The sequence below is a fragment of the Halichoerus grypus genome, chromosome 1 (genome assembly GCF_964656455.1).
Source record: "Halichoerus grypus chromosome 1, mHalGry1.hap1.1, whole genome shotgun sequence".
NCBI classification, from domain to species: domain Eukaryota; kingdom Metazoa; phylum Chordata; class Mammalia; order Carnivora; family Phocidae; genus Halichoerus; species Halichoerus grypus.
Genome location: NC_135712.1, coordinates 19732440 through 19753472, shown reverse-complemented (window position 1 = coordinate 19753472; position 21033 = coordinate 19732440).

The window sequence follows — 21033 nt, the reverse complement described above, 5'->3', positions numbered from 1 at the left end:
TTATTTTCTTTCTTTTGAACTTTAACTTCCTCAAAAGGCTTTTTATAACATAAATACTATCAACACTCTACCTTTACAATGCCTTATTGTACCTGTTCAAACTCCTAAAGCAATTAGAAAAATATAAAAATACATTTATGTAGGTGCATATTTAAATTCATAGTTAATTGTTAACTGATAATGTTGTAATGCTAATAATGAAATATCAGTTTATTGTTTTATGTAATATATTCCATTTAATGTCAGTAATTCATTTCTGAAAACAGACATTCTGCATGTGACTATAGATAGGGAGACTATTTCCCTTTATTTTGTATTTTTTTTTTTAATTTTAATTCCAGTGTAGTTACCCTACAGTGTTAAATTAGTTTCAGGTGTACAATACAACGATTCAACAATTTCATGCATTACTCGGTGCTCATCATGATAACCTTAATCCCCATCACCTATTTCACCCATCCCTCCTACCTACCTCCCCTCTGGTAACCATCAGTTTGTTCTCTATAGTTAAGATTCTGGTTTTTGGTTTGTCTCTTTTTTTTTTTTTTTTACCTTTGTTTGTTTGTTTTGTTCATTTCTGAAAAACAGACATTCTGCATGAGAGTGTAAATAGGAAGACTATTTCCATTATTTTGAAAGGAAAATAATGACAATTCATTTACATGTCAACCCTCATCAATTTCTTAGAATATAACCAAAATACAGAGCCATACTTTTATATAAACTGCAAACTATCATACCAAAGTATAATATTGTTGAAAACATTACTTCCTGGTCATAAAAAATGCAGCTGTTATCCACCAACTGTAGTGACCCAGCAATATCCAGTCAAAGCCAGCAGTACTTGAGACACAGGACCCCTCGGTTGAGTCTTCGGGAGCTGTTCCAACCATCCAAATGCGATCCTGGCATGCCTCCAATTGTGTTTGGAATGGAGCTAACAGACTTTCCCACTGGAGACTTTTATGTTCTGAGACATTAACAGCTGTTAACAACATAGCAACTTTTCCTACATAATTTTTAAGTGAAACACTTGTTATTAAGAGTTAGATATATAAGTTAGTATGTAAAAACTGAGAGGAATTCTACCAGAAAGATAGTTCTTCATGAAAACATAATTATTTGAAAACACTTTTATTATTATTATTATATTGCCAATTATCCTGGAGGTTTACTGAAGAGATAGCACTGAATTCTCATACCTTCTGCCTTTTTCCCAGTCCAAAAAAAAAAAAAAAAGAGAGAGATCCAAAAATTTAGATGTCTTTGCCAGATGGTTTGGATTGTTAGACTATTAGATGTCATTCCAGAGCTATAGTTCCTGAAATTGAGTAGTTCTTTGGTAGACTAAAATTAAAGTTATTATATTTGCATGTTTTCCCAAAATTTTTAGCCATATTCATGTAAATTTGAGTCATCTCAACTTAGAATGGGTGACTGTGTCATGTTTTGACCACAGAGAGAGATTTGTGGGTACATATTCTTTTCCTATCGGCCTTGACATTGTAGAAATGAATGTGCCCAGGACAGGGGAAGAGATCTCAAGACAAACATTAGAGATAAGTGAAAGCTGTTTCTGTTATAAAAAGGAAATTCTTCATCGTTTACTCGTATTGTTACATTTCAGGATTTTATAGCAGGAAAAATAACAGTATGGAAAATTATGATACCTTTTTTATTTGGCATACTTTTTTACATGATGAAATAATTTCCCATCTTTAAATAGAGCCACATCCATAGTCAGGTAATTAAATACCAATTAATTTTTTCATGCATATTTTATTAGAGGGTACATGAGATGAGGCTCAGAAGATGGAAGAATGAAGAATGAGTGGTGACATGCTAAGTTCTGTTGAACAATTAAAAATAAAATAACCATTTAGGTTAGAAAAATATAACCAGTGGTCATATCACAATGACCTTTGTGAGAAAAAAGAAATTGAAGAGGAATTCGTATTTTCAGTGCCTGGGAAGTACCCTGAGGGTTCACAGAGGATGGTAAGATGCCAACTATAGGTTATAGAAAAATGCAAGTTCAGGAGCATGAATCATATTGGCTGTTATATAAAGAGACTAGTCATTCAAAGTAAGACAAATACCATTTCCCTCACATGTGGAATTTAAGAGACAAAACAAATGAACAAACAAAGAAAAAAAGAGACAAATGAAAAGACTCTTAAATACAGAGAACAAACTGGTGGTTCCCAGAGGAGAGGTGGGTGAGGGAAAAGGGTGAAATTGATAGGGGATTAAGAGTATGTTTATCTTGGTGAGCACTGAGAAATGTATAGAATTGTTGAATCATTATAGTGTACCCCTGAAACTAACATACCACTATATGTTAATTATACTTAAATTAAAAAAAAGAAACAGTAAGGGACTGACCCATAAAACTTCATAGCAAGCAATTATTTCCAAAACAGATTTACTGTCTATTTGTGTTTGTGTTGAAACCCTGGAATATTGTCACAATTTATCATTTTCTGCAACATTTTTGGTAATCAGATTTTTGGTTCAGATTTTGTAATCGAATTTAATTTTACCATAGGAGCTCACCAAGATTGTTTTCTCTTGGTTTTTAAATTAATAAAATTAGTCTTTCTTTTAATAGTTTTAGTTTTAATAGTTCCTTAGATCCACACTATATCATAAAAAAATTATGCCATTAAGAATCGTAACATTTGTTAATTTGTGATGTTGCATAATATTTATTATGTGATTAAAAGGTTTTAATTCATGGAGTGCATGGGTGGCTCAGTTGATTAAGCATCTGACTCTTGATTTCAGTTCAAGTCATGATCTCAGGTTTATGAGATCGAGCCCCACATCAGGCTCTGGCTCAGTGGGGAGTCTGCTTGAGATTCTCTCTCCCTCTCCTTCTGCCCAACCTCCCTACGCTCTCTCTCTCTCACTCTCTCTCTAAAATAAATAAATAAATCTTTAAAAATTTTTCAAAAAAATTTTTCAATTCAGAAGAATGTGTAGGTTAGTCATAATTATGTAATTAAATCATATTTAAAATAAGAGATCGTATGTGATACCTGAACAATTTTTATCAGGTCCCCCTTATGTTATACTCTGTGTATGATTGAAACAAGCAAAGATGATCTGGAGCAATAAAACATTACTGTGCTGACCCTACATGTCCCAGGATATGTTTGGGTGGCAAAGAACTCAAAGAAGCTAAATGTACAAATGTCCAACAATCATTCAGAATGCACAATACTTGTCAGGACAATTGCCATAACCTTACCAAAGATTTAGTCCATCTTATTTCTTCTTCCTTTTTAAAATTTTACTTATTTATGTATTTATTTATTTTACAATATTTTATTTATTTATTTATTTGAGAGAAAGAGAAGAAGAGAGAGCAGGGGGAGGAACAGAGGGAGAGGGACAGACGGACTCTGCACTGAGCATGGAGTCCAATGTGGGGCTTGACCTCACAACCCTGAGATCATGACCTGCGCTGAAATCAAGAGTCGTATGCTCAACTGACTGAGCCACCCAGGTGCCCCTCTTCTTCCTTTTTTTTTTTAAAGACATTATTTTAGAGCAGTTTTTAGGTTCACAACAAAATTTAGAGGAAAGGACAGAGATTTCCCATAACCTTCTGCCCCTACACATGTAGGCTCCCCTACTATCAACAACATCAACAACATCAAGGAAGATGTGGTGTATAAATACACACACACACACACACACACAATGGAATATTATTCAGCCATAAGAAAGAAGGAAATCCTGCCACTTGTGACAACATGGATGAACCTTAAGGGCATTATGCTAAGTAAAATAAGTCACACGGAGAAAGACAAATACTGGATGGTATCACCTATATGTAGAATCAAAAAAGCTAAACATTTAAAAACAGAGAGTAGAATGGTGGTTGCCAGGGACTAGGAGGTGGGGAAATTGGGGAGATATTGTTTGCACTGTGCAACTAATGGATAAATATGTCCTGGAGATCTAGTGCACAGCATAGTGATTATAGCCAACAATATTATCAATTTTAAAGTTGCTAAGAGACTACATCTTAATTGTTCTCACCACAAAAAAAAAAAAGAAATGATAATTATGTGATCTGATAGAGGCTAATACTATGGTAGTAAGCATTTTGAAGTCTATAAATATATCAAATCAACACACTGTACACCTTAAACTTATACAATGTTATATGTCACTTACTTCTCAAACAAAAAAAATTACTCACCAGAATAGTACATTTGATACCAAGGATGAAGCTACACTGATACATCATAATCATCCAAAGTCCTTGGTTTACTTTAGGGTTCACTCTTGGTGTTGTACATTCTATGGGTTTGAACTAATGTATAATGACATGTATCCATTACCATAATATCATACTGAGTATTTTCACTGCTCTAAAAATCCTCTATGCTCTACTTATTCTTCCCTTCTCCCTCCCACATCCAACTCTTGGCAAACACTGAACTTTTTATTCTGTCTATACTTTGTTTTTCCTTTTCCAGAATGTCATATAGTTAAAATCATACAGTATGTAGCCATTTCAAATTGGATTCTTTCACTTGGTAATATACATTTAAGGTTTTTCCATGTCTTTTCATGGCTCAGTAGTTCATTTCTTTTTAGTACTGAAAAATATTCCATTATCTGGGTGTACCACAGATGTGTTTATTCACCTACCGAAGGGCATCTTAGTTGTTTCCAAGTTTTGGCAATTATGATTAAAGTTTCTATAAACATTTGCTGCAGGTTTTTGTGGGGACATAAGTTTTCAGCTCCTTTGAGTAAATACCAAGGAGCACGACTGCTGAATTGTCTAGGAAGGGTATGTTTAGTTTTGCAAGAAACCACCAAACTGTTTTCCAAAGTAGCCATAACATTTTGTATTTGGTATTGTCAACGTTCCAGATTTGGGCCATTCTAGCAGGTATGCAGTGATATTTCATTGTTGTTTTAATTTTCCTTTCCCTGAGAGTATTTGACATGGAATAATTTTCATATGCTTATTTGCCATCTGTGTATCTTCTTTGATGAGGTATCGATTAAGGTCTCTGGTCCATTTATTAATTGGGTTGTTTGTTTTCTTATTATTGAATTTTAATGGCTGTTTTTCTATTTTGCAAAATAGTTCCTCACCAGATGTGTCTTTTGCAAATATTTTCTCCCAGTTTATAACTTGTCTTCTAATTTTCTTGACATTGTTTCCACAGAAGTTTTAATTTTAATGAAGCCTACTTTATCAATTATTTCTTCCATGAATCATGTCTTTGGTGTTGTATCTAAAAAGCCATCACCTAAATAAATAAATAAAAATAAATAATAAATAAAAAGGCATCACCATACTCGAGGTCATCCGGATTTTATCCTATGCCATCTTCTAAGAGTTTTATAGTTTTGCATTTTACATTTATATCTATGATCCATCCTTTTTTTTTTTTAAATATTATTTATCTATTTGTGTGAGAGAGAGAGCATGAGCATGGGGGAGAGGGAGAAGCAGGCTCCCCGCTGAGCAGGGAGCCCGATGTGGGGCTTGATCCCAGGATCATGACTGAGCTGAAGATAGACGCTTAACCGACTAAGGCACCTAGGTACCCTCTATGATCCATTCTTGAGTTAATTTTTGTGAAGGGTGTATGATCTCTGTCTAGATCTTTTTTCTTTTTTTTTTCCACATGTGGAGGTCCAGTTATTCCAGCACTGTTTATTGAAGACACTATCTTTGCTCCATTATATTGCCTCTGTTCCTTTGTCAAAACTGAGTTGACTATATTTATGAGGCTCTATTTCTGGGCTCTTCATTCTGTTCTATTGATGTATTTGTCTGTTCTTTTGCCAATAGCACACTGTCTTCATTTATAACAAGTCTAGAAGTCAAATAGCATCAGTCCTTCAACTTTGTTCTCCTTTACCCCATTTCTTTTGATGTTTATGTTTGCACAAGAAAACTGTTCTTAGAGGCGGGCCTAATTACTCAAATTTAGACAATGACTTTAGAACAGGTTTGCTTTTAAACACCTGTCTCTATTAAGAAAACATGTTTCTAAAGATAGAGGAGTAGTTATGGGAATTGTGGTGTTTATTTTTATGTGTCCATTTGGTTAAGTTATAGTGCCCCATTACTCAACCACTAACATAATTGTTGCTAATCTAGGTGTTGTTGTAAAGGTATTTAGTACATGTGATTAATATCTACAATCAGTAGACTTCCAGTAAAGGAGATTATCTTCCATATTAAGTGGACCTTATATAACCAATTTAAAGGCCTTAAGAGCAGTTTTCCCTGAGGTAGATGAAATTTCACCCTTGAAGTGCAGCCTCAACCTCTGAGAGTATCCAGCCGGTCCATTGATTTCAGACTTGCCTAACCAGACCCCACAATCATGTAAGCCAAGATCAAATCATTGGAATAAATGTCTTTACACACACAAACACACACATGCATTGTCTCCTATTGGTTCTATTTGTTTGCTGGATACAAGAGTTATATTGGATATTCATTTCACTCTTGTGATATCATAATTGACCTCTACCTGAAAACATACCAAATTATTCCCTTGTTCTGAGCTGTGGAGAGGCAGATGGAATCCCTGATACATGGTGTATATGCACCTTCTGTATTTCTATTTAACAAACCTAAACCATGATTATTTTTACATGAAAGATAACTAAAGTTAGGATAGGAAGCTCAAATGATTGCTTTCTAAATATGAAATATGAGATAATTTACTGGAAGGTCATCTCTAAAATAGCTTAATTTTAAGGATACTTTTTTTTTTTTTCTCCTCTTACTATCCTAAATAAGCACTGGGACAATTCCTTAAACTCTGTAGGTGTATTAATCTGTATCATTCTATCCAATATGTACTCATTCTTAGTTGCTGTTGTATTTGGTATTTCCATTCTTCAATGCCACTTCTCGTTAATGGACTGAGTCAGTTACTGTCATCTGATGACTTCTGCATTGCCATCATCTTAGTTCATGAACTCATTATTTTCTAATTACTATTTTGTGCTTCTCTTTGATTCATCGGTTTTTAATATTCCACATAATTGACTCCTTTGTTTAAATGATGTAAAAAAATGTTGCTTAATTTATCATTTATCTTATAAATTCTGATATAGGAAAAATTTAATTTGGTTGTTCCATTTTCTGAATAGAAAAACTATAGAAACATTTTCTGTATTCTATTCAAATTTGTATCACTGAAGTCATTCTTATATCATGACCTTTCAAAATGTTCTTCAAAACTTCAGAAACATTTACACGTATACTGGCATTTGTTTATTGTGAAGTTTTATGTTATGCTCATTTTTTTAAAATCTGTAAACTTTCATATGATATATATTTTTAAAATCTTACCTCAGATCTTATTTCTTACAGTTAAGTCAAAGATAAGAAAGAAATCAAAGAATTGGTAATAAAATGTCAGAATATGTCAGGAATATATCTTTAGTTTTAAAGTTGAAAAAAAATTACTGTAGAAAATTAGAAAAATGTTAAAGAAAATCCAATTTCTACAGCATTTGATATAATCTTTCTCATAAAAGATAATACAATTTGCAAAATGTAAGCAGGAAAATTTTATTTATTGTTATTATTTTACTACAAATAAAACTAGGTGTTCTTTTTTTTAATATAAGGCCAAGAATCTAAATATTAGTAAATTAACACACTAATTTGAATACCATTCTCATTCATGAAAATGTCCTTAGAACAGACAGAATTCAAAAATATGAATTGATGATCTATCTTCAACTTCCAAATGTATTAATATGAGTCCCAAATGTTAAATTTATTCCAGGAGATTATAATGACCAATGGAAAAGCTTCATGCAATTCATCACAATAAGCATGACATAATGGCACCTTTATTCTCCTTTTTCATATATCATTGTAGACACAAAGTGTACTATGTGACCTATACTTATGAAGAGATTTTTTAACTCCAAGTTGATCCCATAGTATTAATTTTCAAATCTTTTTGAATCCTACACAAAATGCTTACTCCAATTTTTAGAGTACAACCACAGGCTAAGCAGGTCCAGATTTTGAGAGATAGCCAAAATATAGTGGGTATTACTAAAACTGCACTGGAAAAAAAAAAGAAATTCATTATCTCAAGTATCTTGAGGATAAGAGATTTAAAGTCAGTCTTTCTTTTTTCCAATGGATTTCTATTATTGAACTTAACACACAGGTGAGATGAAGTTCTATACAGCATATAATTGCCTGGATATTTTTAATTTTTTCCGAATTTTCTAATTTTCCAGAGTATATTGATAATTTCATTACTAAGAAAAGAGTTTTAACGACATTTCAAATAGGGAGATTGAAGACAGCCTGAATCCAAAATGTGCAGTGGCTACTCTGGAAATAAAATTTTAATTCACCTCCACTAAATATAAGATTTCTCACTGAAAGCCTCATATAAGTAAGTAGACAAAGGGCAGCAGTGCTGTTGTTGTTGACAGAAAATTCCTCCATATCTATGTGTGTATCTGTGTTCTTAAGTACTTAGGTACTTTAGGTTTCCTAAAATGCATAGCAAGGATCTGCAAGAGTTAATTCAGACTAGAAATACTAGTGATTTAACAACTATTACTGTCTAGTTTAGATATTAAGGGTGGGAAATATGATTCATTTAGAAATTAATTAAAATTGGGAATTATTTAGGAAAATTCAGAAAACCAAATATTTATGAGGATATTTGGCATTGATTATATATATATATAATATTATATATATAACAAAAATTAGTATTCTCTTGGCTCTCTTAAATATTTCAGACTAAATTTAATAAGGAAATAAGTCCCAAAGCATTTGTCAGATTTTTAGAGAGCACTGAAAAAAAATAACAATAGATTTCCAGAAGGAAGGAAGGAAGGAAGGAAGGAAAGAAGGAAAGAAGGAAGGGAGGGAGGGAGGGAGGGAAGGAAAGAGGGAGGAAGGGAGGAAGGAAGGAAAAGAAAGAAAGAGAAAGGGAGGGAGGGAGGGAGGGAGGAAGGAAGGAAGGAAGGAAAGAAGGAAGGAAGAAAGAAGAAAGAAAGAAAGAAAAAAAGAAGAAAGAGAGGAAAAAACATAAATGAGATGTGGAGGGTGGGTCTTCTGGCTTTGCACAATATCTAATTGGCTGAAAATAGCCAATGTCAGTTGCTCTGATACCATTTAGTTAGTGACACAGCATTATAACTTCATTTCATGGTTAGAGATTAATAAATGAAAAGTCCAATTCCTTAAATCTCTCTAACAACTGATGTAGTAATTTTTCTAGTTAAAGAAATCTTTTCATATTCCCTATCTCTACCTCATGCTTTGCAAGTCCCATTATTGTTGAAATATATTGTTCCTCTCAGTGAATTTAGAGAAAGACCAGTTACTACACATTGCAGAATTATTTGCCAACATTATTTTATAAACACATGTTTTTATTTTAACACCTTTGTTGTGGTATATTTGACATACCAAATGGCGCGTATTTAAGTTAGCAAGTTTTGGCATGCACATACATCTGTAAGTGATGAATCACTAAATTCTACACTGAAACTAACTTTACACTGTATGTTAACTAACTGGAATTTAAATAAAAACTTGGAAATTTAAAAAAAAGAATGACCAGCAAGAGGCAGTGTGATACAATGAGAAAAACATCGAGTTCCCTACCACTTATTAGCTAAGGTGTCTTTAAATTCTCAGATTAAGAAGCTGTACATACAGAGAAATATTCTCTTACTGAGATTCTGAAAGTGTTACGGTCAATATATATGAAGTGGTTGGCATATATTGCCAAAGTGAAGTGCTACGACATGAATGTTAAAGGTTCTTTTTAATATTATCATTTGCTGCTGGGCAAAATGAATTTCTTTCTTGGGTGAGTTAACTGCTATAGGAGAGGCAAGTTAATAACCAACAGGGCACTTATGGAATTGAAACTGGTGATGCAAAATAGAGAGGTTTAAACTCTATATTTTACCATGGTTTTTATATTATTTCATTTTCTTAAACTAGATATTACTTAAATATTACATAGGGTAAAATGTTGAGGTTTTCACAGAATATTTAAGGCAACTTGTTTAAAACAAGATCTGTATGAATAGTATAGAAAAATGATTTAAGTTTAATGGAATAATTCCATAAAATCATTATTATTTTAACAAATAAGACAGAATTCTAGAGAACAATAAAAACATTGTTTTAGAGGACAATAAAAATTTTACTCAAATGTAGATTGATGACAGATGATAGATAGATAGATAGATAGATAGATAGATAGATAGATAGATATAGATAACAACCACATCTGTGTTTTTTCAGTAGTGACGTGTGTAACATAATATTGTCTAATTGGACCAGTAAAGATAATGAGGGAACTCAGTGAGTGAAGTAAATAGCTTTAGAGTTTTTCATTATGCTGCATTGAGTTCTGTTTTGGGCAAAGCTATTCTTTTCTTACATAGAGAAGATTTTTTTATATGGCCAAATTTTTTTTTTAAATTATATGTTTCTATCAATTACAGAGTTTTTTTCTCTCCAAAAAGATCTAAAATTTACAGATATAATAAATATAATTTTTAAAAATTAAGAATGGAAATTTTGTTTTTAATCAAACAGTTTTGAGCAAAGCATTTAGGACTTAAGTGAATCAAATTTTAGTTCTGTTACTTAGTATTTGTAACAATAAACATTTTTTTTTACTCTGTTAACAACCTTATTATGTTGAGTCATTACATTACAGGGTATTTGGGAATTTAAGGAAAAGAAAGTCCCAGCAAATAATACATGACCTATTTATGGTAACTACTAATCTTATAAATAAATTAATTCCTAAGACCAACAAATTTTTATATTTTAATTGAGAATAAAACGAGATTTGGAATCTCCCCACCAACAAGAAATAAAAAAACTTTGGGATTTTTAAGTCAAAAAAATTATGCCATAGAAAAAGTTTATAAAATAACATCATTAGGTAAAAGTACTAAAACAAATAATTAAAAAGTGGTGTTTTATTTTTCTGTTCAGTTTAATTCAACAGTCATTTATTAAGAGTGTAATACATGCCTAATTTTGTACTATTCTGCTAGGAGTATAGAGTAAAAAGATGGCAAATTCTTACCTCTGTTATTGAGTTAGTATAAATGCAGTATTTGAGCATTGAATCACTAATGTTGCAGCAAAAATAGATTTACATATAAAATAAGAAGATACATAAAAAAATACATGATAATATAAGTGGATTTGAAAGCAAAAGCTAAGAAAGAAATTTCCCAATGCTCAATTCAAGCATATGTGTTCTAGATAGTCATTAGGACAGAAAGAACAGATAATATATGTTACAACCGTCTGAGGAAGTTTCATGATGGAGTTGGATTTACCCGAACTTCAGGGAGTGGTCAGCTTAGGAAGAACAAAATGCAGATCATCAGCACAAACTAACACAAAACCTCAAGAAAATTTAGAGATGAGAAAATGCATATTGTATATTGGGTGAGAGTAAAGAAACAGACTACTGTAGGAGAAAAAAGCTTTCAAAAGTAATGGTAAGGTTACACTACTGTGAAAGATCACATGTGTTATGAATATGATTTGAACTTGATCTGAAGGGCAATGTAAATCCTTATGAGTTGTAGAAGAAAGGTATTATCTATTTCTGCATTCTACAGTAAGTTTGATCAAATATGTAGTCAACGTAGTTGACTATATATTTTACATTGGACAATATGTATATATTATATACCGTAGATTCACTATATACCGTAGATTCACTATATAATCATAAACATAAAAGGAATTTCTGCTTTCCCACTAGATTTCTCTACACCAGGTGACTGTCTAGGGACAGTTGTGTCAAGCTAGCAGTGGTTCACCTGTACTTCTGTCTCGCTAAAATAATGGTCTACAGAAATTGTCCAAAAATCTATCATAAAGATATGTCCACTTTCCTAGGGATACTCCTATTAATCTGAAATCAGTGTATATTATTTACTTTTGTGGATTTAATTATAAAAATCCATGTCAACAGACTTTTAATAATAAAAATTCTATGTTACCGTTTTATTAAGGACGATTTTAAGATGCGCTGGATAAATTAGGCTTAGAGTCTTGTAGATTAATTTCTCTAACTCAATAATCTCCCCAGTAGCCCAGGTATTGATGAATGACTAATAATGCAAGGAAATTTTTCCTGAGCTTTCACATATTATTTCACATATTATCTAAAGTTATTACACACTAATTAGAACCCAACCTTCCTTGTTATTATGTTAACTGAAGATCAATTTGCTAATCTCTAAATAACATAAGAGCAAGAGAGGGATAATATAGATCATCTCCGCCTTCTAATCACCAGACCGGTCTGATGTCTAAGAGGTTGTCAGGACTTGTGCATTTAAAGTCAAGGTTAATGTGATAGCCTTCAATACAGCAGAAGAACTGCCAACAGGAGAGACATAATGATGAGCATCTTATGCCACCATTGGCAGTAGCTTCTTGAGAAGAGCTCTAGCTTGCTTTTGAATTTTTTTTTTTTTTTTCTCTAGAAGATATTTCTGTATAGCCAGTGCAGGGACTCCCAAGTCTCTCACTTTCTGTTAAGTGTCATGAAAAAAAATTTTTTTTCTAAGTATATTTAGGAAAGGAAAAAAAAAAAGCTATATGTATTTTTACTTGAGAAGCCAATTTAACTTTTTTTTGAAAAACTGCAACAATACAAAATTGCCATAGCATTCCCAAAGTGCAGCAGTGGTACCCAGAAAGTAAAAGTCCCAATAAAGTATCCATGTAAATGCCACAGGCTATCCTTATTCCCCTTCATGAAAACAAAATCTCCAGTGTGTATATTTTTATTTGTGCATTGATTTTGTTACTATTTCAAACGGAAAGGTCAAGGAATTTTATCTTGGTGATATATCCACCAACACTGTTAAGTCATTAAGTCAAGTTTATTACCAATTTATTTCTAATATATATGAGAAAAAACAGATCTTCTATTTGAAGTTCTGTGCAATACCAGTGCATCCCTCTTCCATAAGTGAGAAATTGAAGCACAGAGCATTTGTTCAATGCTACTGAACATTAAATAGACTTAATAAAAAACAATTTATTTCAAAACTAATTCTGACTTGGACCTATGTGGTCCATCAGATCTATCTACTACTTAATTTTCTTATGTAATATTCATGACTTTTCAGTGTGTTGGTTGCTAAAATTATTTTAGTTTAACTCCCCCAAGATTGATAGAGTTGTATTTCCCAAATGTTACATCCGGATTTTCTTTTTTTGAGAAATAGTTCATGAGAATAGAGTTAAAGAGAAAAAAAAATTGGGGTTTAAGTGAAAGTTAATAAGTCAATATTAAGAGTGGTAAGAAACCATGGTTTTAAAAGATTATGACATCATAAGTGAGGAGTCTGGGAAGATCGCTTAGTACTTAATCAAGAGCATTAATATTTAAAGTTAAAAAAGTGTGGGGCGTCTGGGTGGCTGAGTCGGTTAAGGTTCCGACTCTTGGTTTCAGCTCAGGTCATGATCTCAGGGTCCTGGGATGGAGCCCCGAGTCGGGCTCCACGCTGCGCGCAGAGTCTGCTTAGGATTCTCTCTCTCCCTCTGCCCCTTCTCTCTCTCGCTTTCTCTCCCTCTAAAATAAATAAATAAATTTTAAAAAATTTAAAGTTAAAAAAGTGTGATGTGATGGATGTGTTAATTTGATGGGAATCTTTTTCCTATATGTACATATGTGTGTATGCACATACATTTTTATATACACATATATGTATTTATATATATACCTATATAATTATGCACACTTTATAATGCAATTTTATTTGTTAATAATACTTCAATAAAGCTGGAAAAAAACTCTTTATCAAGTTCTTCAGTTCAGTTATTGTATTTTTCAACTCAATTTTTTGAGGGTTTCTATTGCTTTCTTGAACTTCTTGTTTTGCCCATGAATTATTTTCCTAATTTTATTTAGTTGACTGTCTGTGTGTTCTTGTAATTCACTAAACTTCTTTAAAAGAATTATTCTGAATTATTTGTCTGATGTTTTATCGATCTCCCTTTTTTTTTGGATCAGTTATTAGAGCTTTATTAGTTTCCTTTGGTGTTGTCATTTTACCTGTTCTTTTGTAATCCTGATTCCTTACATGGATATCTGTGCATTTGAGCAATCAGTTTCCATTTTTGGAGTTTATAGGTTTGCTCTGGCAGAGATGGATACCAGTCTGTTCAGTTTGGGTTTCTAGGTATGTCTGCTGATAATGCACTTGGGCAGGTAAGCCCCACTACTATGGTCTATTTTTGGGTGAGACAACTGAACTGTTTGAACTGTAAGGTCAGGGATGGGGGGTTGTGCACCGGCTGAGAACAGTTGGCTAGGACTACTGGTTTGATTCCCTACCCAAGTGAGGCTGTAGGATGGGCTCTGTGGTCCCGCTGTCTGGGCATAACATGGGAATCTTCCATACCCAGTTCTGGCTTTGCCTGGGGGCAATCGGTTCTGCATGGCCTCCTCTCAGCTCAAGCACTTCCAGTTACACATCTTCCAAGTGTTATCTCCAGCCCTTCTGGCCTGATGGGGCCTGGAAGTCCCAGGGAGTGGAGTTATGTTTCAGCTCATCTGCCTTGATGGACAGAGGCCATTCCAGACACCTTCCAATTTTGTTTTTTTCTTTAAGCTCCTCGCCTCTGAGGATTTGTTTGGAACTACCCTCAGCCTTGACTATAAATTAATCCCCTGCCTCAGAGTGGCAGGAGAGCCCTCCATGCCTGGTACTAGCTTTTTCTTTGGGATGATCAGGTTTTTCTGCCTGCCTCTCACCTCAAGTATTGCAGAGCCGTGCAGCTTCGGGTACTCTTGCCAGCCCTTCTGTTTAGATGGAGTCAGGAGACACTCCCCTCGTTGGTGGGGCAATGACTCTGCTCCTTACAGGAGTGTGGGCAAACCAGGCTTTGGGGCTGGCAAAAACCATCGTGTGAAGACCCAAATCAAGCGGATCTGCAGTCCAGCAAGTTCTCTGGTCCGAGTGCACCACCAGCTTGGCTCTGCAGATGAGCAAAACCACTAGTTGAGATCACTATTGGACACTGCAGGTGTGAATGCAGTGGTCCACCATCCGTGTGCTGGTTGTTGCAAGTCCCTCCCGCCTTCTCTGTCAGTCAGGTCCCCAGTTGTAGAACCCCATGGTTTCCCCTGCAATCCCTGGGATGAGACTAGAATAGGGTCTCCCATGAAGTGGCCCACAATGCTGAGGGAACTAGTTTTCCCCCGTGGGCTCTTTTTTTTTCCCCACTGGAGGAACCAGAATTTCAGGGGACACCTCTCTGCAGGGGAGACATCACTGCACTGTCCGGAGGGAGGAGGAAAGCCATCTGTGGGTAGCTGCTTCTCTTACCCTTCTAAGAAGTCTGTCTTGGTCTCTGTGGTGCACTGGGTGCTTCAGCTTCAGCCCCATGTTCTAGGTTTCTCTCACTGGTGTCCTGTTCATGAAGAGTTGTTAATTATTCTTCTTGTGAGGGGGAACAAAGTCAGAAACAGTCTATGTTGCCATCTCTGTGATGTCACTTCCCCATCATATGTCTCTGTGTCACTCTATCCTCTTACCTTGTTTTACTTTTCTATTAGCTCATATCACCCACTGACATATTATGAATGTGTATCCTAACGGTTTGGCTGTGTCTTTCTCTTCCCTTCATCCATAACCGAATGTAAAACTCATAAAAGCAGAAAGCTTATTTTGTTCACTTCGGTATCTCAAGACCCCATAATAGTGCATGCACACAGTAGGAGCTCACTAAATATTTGTCAAATAAGTGAATGTTCATTTGTTGACTGAATCAATGAATTATTCTAATATCATTTATATAACCATCCTTCCATTGCTGAAAGTTTAGTTTCCAAACTTGTAGCAGAAAAAGAATATGTTTCCTTTATATATTAGTCCAGTTCTGCTTTTTTTGTCCACACATTAAGTGGAAAGTGAAAGAACAGAGAATTAAAATGACTCAGGACAGTGACACAGCCGATTATTAGTGAAGAGTATAACAAAACTGAATTCTGCAGCGTCAAATTCTATGCAGATTATCTAAGCGTCTGGCAGCCCCCATCTTTCCAGGAACACATTAGGTGAATCTAGTTCAGGACATACTTTGCTTCTGGCAGCTCAAGTCTGTGGTTTCTGAAAGCATACACTCTTTTCCGCCTGTCTTCTACACTTGCTCTTGTGTGCAAAAGATAGCCATATTGTTGCTTCACAACCTAGGTCATTTAACACATCCTGCATAGAATCACAAAGAAGACATGAGGGAACAGGAATTTTTTATTTATTTCAATCTTGGCTTGATTCAGAATGAAACAGAGGATGCACACTCTCCTAAATGAACACTAGAGTTTTGCAACATGAGCCGAGCAAATCAGGGCTGTATATAAAATGGAAGAACGGAAAGGCTGGTGGTGGCAAACTAATTTTAGGACACATCTTTTAAAACTATTAGGTCTATTCTTCACGAGTGTTACCGATCAAGGTCTGTAATTGCTGAAAGGTCTCTCTATGGGTCTCCATTTCAGAGTGGAGAAAGACAATGGGTTGTGTGCAATAGCATTCACAAACTAGTTGTGAAAGTCATGGTTGTGGGATCAGATGAATAGAGTGGGTGGGCAAAAACAACATGCCTTCAATTAGGACTCCAAAAAGAGTGATTTCTCTCCAAGCTCCCTTTGTTTAGGAAGGATTGCAAAGCTGTGCTCCTACTTAATTATTGTTGCACACTTTGCCTCTGCTTCCAGAGTTGGCATGGCCTCTGCTGGTTTCCAGTGTGATGCTGCCAAGGCTGCTTCTGTTCCTTTTACTGAGTGTTGGCTCACTGAAAACCCCCCTGGCAATGACCCAAGTGCACACATATGCCTGGCCACAATGGTGCCAAATTCCCTCCTAAAAGCCTACCCCCAGGTGTCTTTGCCTTGTTATAGTGTGTGCCACTGAGTTTTAAGATACAGTTCCCCCCCAAAAAAAATCTCAATCCAAAAGGCTGATTCATTTAATTGGATGATGAGTATTCTCTCCTTAACTTTTTGATTCTAGCGGTCCATTGAAGTATTATTTCTATAGCTGTGTTCTTCATATATAGATATGTATTTTGAAGCTGTAGGATAATGGTCTTCAAAATTTGACAATAAACCACAAAAGTACATGACTTTGAGAGAGAAAGTCTAATTCTATCTACTAGACTTTGTGCATGGCTCCACAAATACTTTCGTCTTATGTTTGGCTTATACCTTGCTTCAAGGGAAAGTGGTTTAATGTGATTCTAATTTCCATCATACTTTCAAGGGCTCTACTCCTTGGAGAATCATAAACGTTCATCTACACAGTGGTCTGATCATTGGCTTCATGTGTGGTCTCTGTTTAAGCCCTCGTGCCACTGCAAGATTTCTGTAAGTCTTCCTCTTAATTGTTCTCTCTCTGAACATGACCTACCAGGATTATCATCTAATCTGTTGTGAGATGTCCCAAGCTCTCTGTTACTGTTAATAAATCCCTTGTTTTTATGATTGCATTATTTCAAGTATAAACTACAACAGCTTCAAACTGATGTCTATAAGAAAATTGCCATTTCACTCACTGAAGTTCTCCCGTGCCTTTTTAATAGTGAGTAAAGGGATCTGAGTTAAAGTTGGAAGCCAAGGGAGAACACATAACTCAGCCTAGCTCCAAACTGACACCTTCCCCAAACTTTTCATTAGCTCTTTTTTTGGTCCCTAAAATCAGATTCAAAACTTACTTCCAATAAAACACTTTCAAAATTAATCCCACTGTAGCTTTTGAAGAGTATTCTTTCCTACTTGTGTTTGCTTCTTTACCATAGGCTAATTTTGATATTAAGTTTAACAAGGACACACTATTTTTCCTTCATCAAATTTCTGAACCATATGGACTGTGTGCTTTAGAACGTTTCTCTATCACACATTAAAAATAAATAAATAAAATGGTGTGTAAAAACTAAACTTTGTTTAAATAATACTAAATGCAGAATCTGACAAAAACCTCAAAATGTATTTAATGGAAAAAACACAGGTGACCTACAGCATTTTGTTTCTGAGTTGAAAAGAAATACACAAATATAAAAATAAAAACCAAAAATAAAAACTTTGATAAATCCATATACTTTGAAAGAATATTTTCCTCTTTCTCCCTTTCTCTTTTGTACTCTCTCTCACTATATATATATATATATATATATATATATATACACACACACATATATATATTATACACACACACATATATATATATTTCACTTTGATTTGTATATTACAATTTCCAAAGTCTTGAAAAAACTTGTAAATTAAATGACACTATAAAAGAAGATACTTAGGGCTATGACAATTTTATGTCAGTTTTACTGGGCTAAGGGATATCCAGATAGCTGACAGAATATTTCTGGGTGTGTCTGTAAGGGTGTCCCTGGAAGAAGTTAGCATTTTAATTGGTAGAGTATGTAAAAAAGATCCCTCCCCAAAGAGGGCAGGCATCATCCAAACCACAGAGGGCCTGAATAAAACAAACAAACAAACAAAAAGATAGCGGAAGAACCAATGACTTGGGACACTTAATCTTCTCCTTCCCTCATACATTGACATTCCTGGTTCTTGAGCCTTCAGACTCAGATTGAGACTCACTCTATTGTCTCTCCTGGTACTCAGGCCTTCAGATTTGGACTGGAACTACACCTGACTTTCCTGGGCCTCCAGCTTACAGACAGCAAATTGTGAGACTTCTCAGCCTCCATAATCATGGGAGCCAATTCCTCATAGTATCTATCTATCTATCTATCTATCTATCTATCTATCTATCATCTATCTATCATCATCTATCTATCCTATTGGTTCTGTTTCTCTGGAAACCCCTGGCTAATACAGGAGTAATGGGGGAAAAGTGCCATTTGAAATACTTGAATCGATAGATGGTTTTTAGCCCTTAAGTTATAGAAATAATAACATTTGCATCTAGATCAAAGTACTTGATAAATATCAATTGAATGATAAAACGATGAGTGAATGAATGAATCGATCGATTGAATTTAAAGTATAAGCATATAAGATTATATTTTAAAATATACCCAGGATTTTTATTAATCAGGTATAGCAGGACGTGCAAATATGGAAATGTGTCTTGAAGGAAGACATTTATACTCACGTACAGGAGGCACGACACACCATACAAGGCCACAGGAGGAAGCACCAGGGTCATTAAGGAGACAGAAGAAGCAAGCAGAAAGTGTAAGAGCCTTTGCTGTGGTTTCTGAATGAAAGAGGGGTAAATTAAGTAGGCTTGAATTGGCTAGTTGATACTTTTTATGGGCACTGGATTGCAGAAGCTCTCCGGAGTTGTATGGTACCTGACCCTGGCAAGATTAGTACCAGAGAGACTACTGGCCTGGAGTTTAAGAGCCGGAAGAGAGCTGGAGGGGAGGGTGTTGATTGGTTAGTTTGCATTTGAAAGGAAACCTCCCTGGCGAACTGTTTTCTATCTCTAGGGATTAGCTAATACTCGGAGGAGCAAACCCTACCCTTGTGGTGTCAAATGATGTAGGAAAGACGTTGTTAGGGTTTGAAGCCGATGGCCAAGAAAGAATTCTTGAGACGTCTTTGGTGCAAAAAGGTGGTTTTATTAAAGCATGGGGACAGGACCCATGGGCAGAAAGAGCTGCAATGGGGTCCTGAGAAGTGGCCCATTATATACTTTCAAGTTGGGAGGGGGTCAGGGATAGCCTAAGTCTCTAAGGAATTTGGAAACAAGGTTTCTAGGACCTTGAGGGGGCTAGCTATTGTTGGGAAAATGTCATTTATTACCATCTAATAAAACCTTAGTCATGAGACCCTTCAGATGTATATCGGTGGGCCATATGCTTGGGGGATGGCTGCCAACACGCATCTGGGAGGGTTTAGAGATAAAGTTTCCAAAGGAATTCTTACACATTAAAGTAGACTTACAGGATTGGGGGTGGGATCGGACTAGAATTGCCTTTAGTCCTTAGCAAAGTATTAACATCAAGGCAGTTGAGTCCCTAGAGGAACGTCACTCTGCCTGTTTGAAGATCTTGTCAGTGGGCTGTAGGTAGTAAGGAAATTTAATAATTTTTCTTCTGCCTTTGTTTCCCACATCATAAAGACGTGCTTAATACAGATTAGAAGAGTTATTGTTTATTAATTTTGTTTGCTCAATCTCTCTCGGTTTTGTTGTGAGGGGGTCCCATATTCATTTAGTGTGATTCTTGTAAACCTTTTCAACAAGCAGCCCTACCCCGTCTGCAAATCCTGGTATCCCACGTGCTTGACACAGTGATTGATCTGTTAATAAGCACATGATACAAGGCTTGTCAGAATCTTTATCTAGGATTTTTATGGTAAGGGAGAGAAACAGAGGAAACAAGCGAAGCCATATGACGGAGAGAAAGGGAGTGCAAGTGAGAAAGAGTTCTGATGTCATTGTTTGAGCTCCTGATCCAAATATGCTGGACAAAGTGTTCCCCTCAGCTGGACTTCTCAGTTAAGGATAAGACAATAGGTTGATTTTTTTTTCCCCTTGGGAAATTTTGAGTTGATTTTATCAATTTACAATGAAAATAATTCAATGACACAATATCTTTAATTTTCTGTACTAAAATTCACAATCAATCCCAAGTAGCAACTCCAAATCTGAACCCAGTTAATATTAGTCAAGCATTCATGAATGGCCTCAGCCAGTTCCTTAAAAAAGACAAATTTAATGCCTATAGGATTCCCTGGTGGATTCTCTAGCAAGATACACTAGCTACCAATTAAATCTGACAAGACTTCATTCTGTAAGAGGTGACATCACAATATTATTGCAAAAGATATAGCACTCTATCTACATTAGTATGATGTATAGCTAATTAACATCAATAAAACAAGATTGAACATCCGAGGTATTTTCACTGTATTTATAAGATATTTATTTATATTTAAAATAATGTTGATTTCCAGACTTGAATTTGTCAGTTCATGTTATATTCCTTCATTTCCC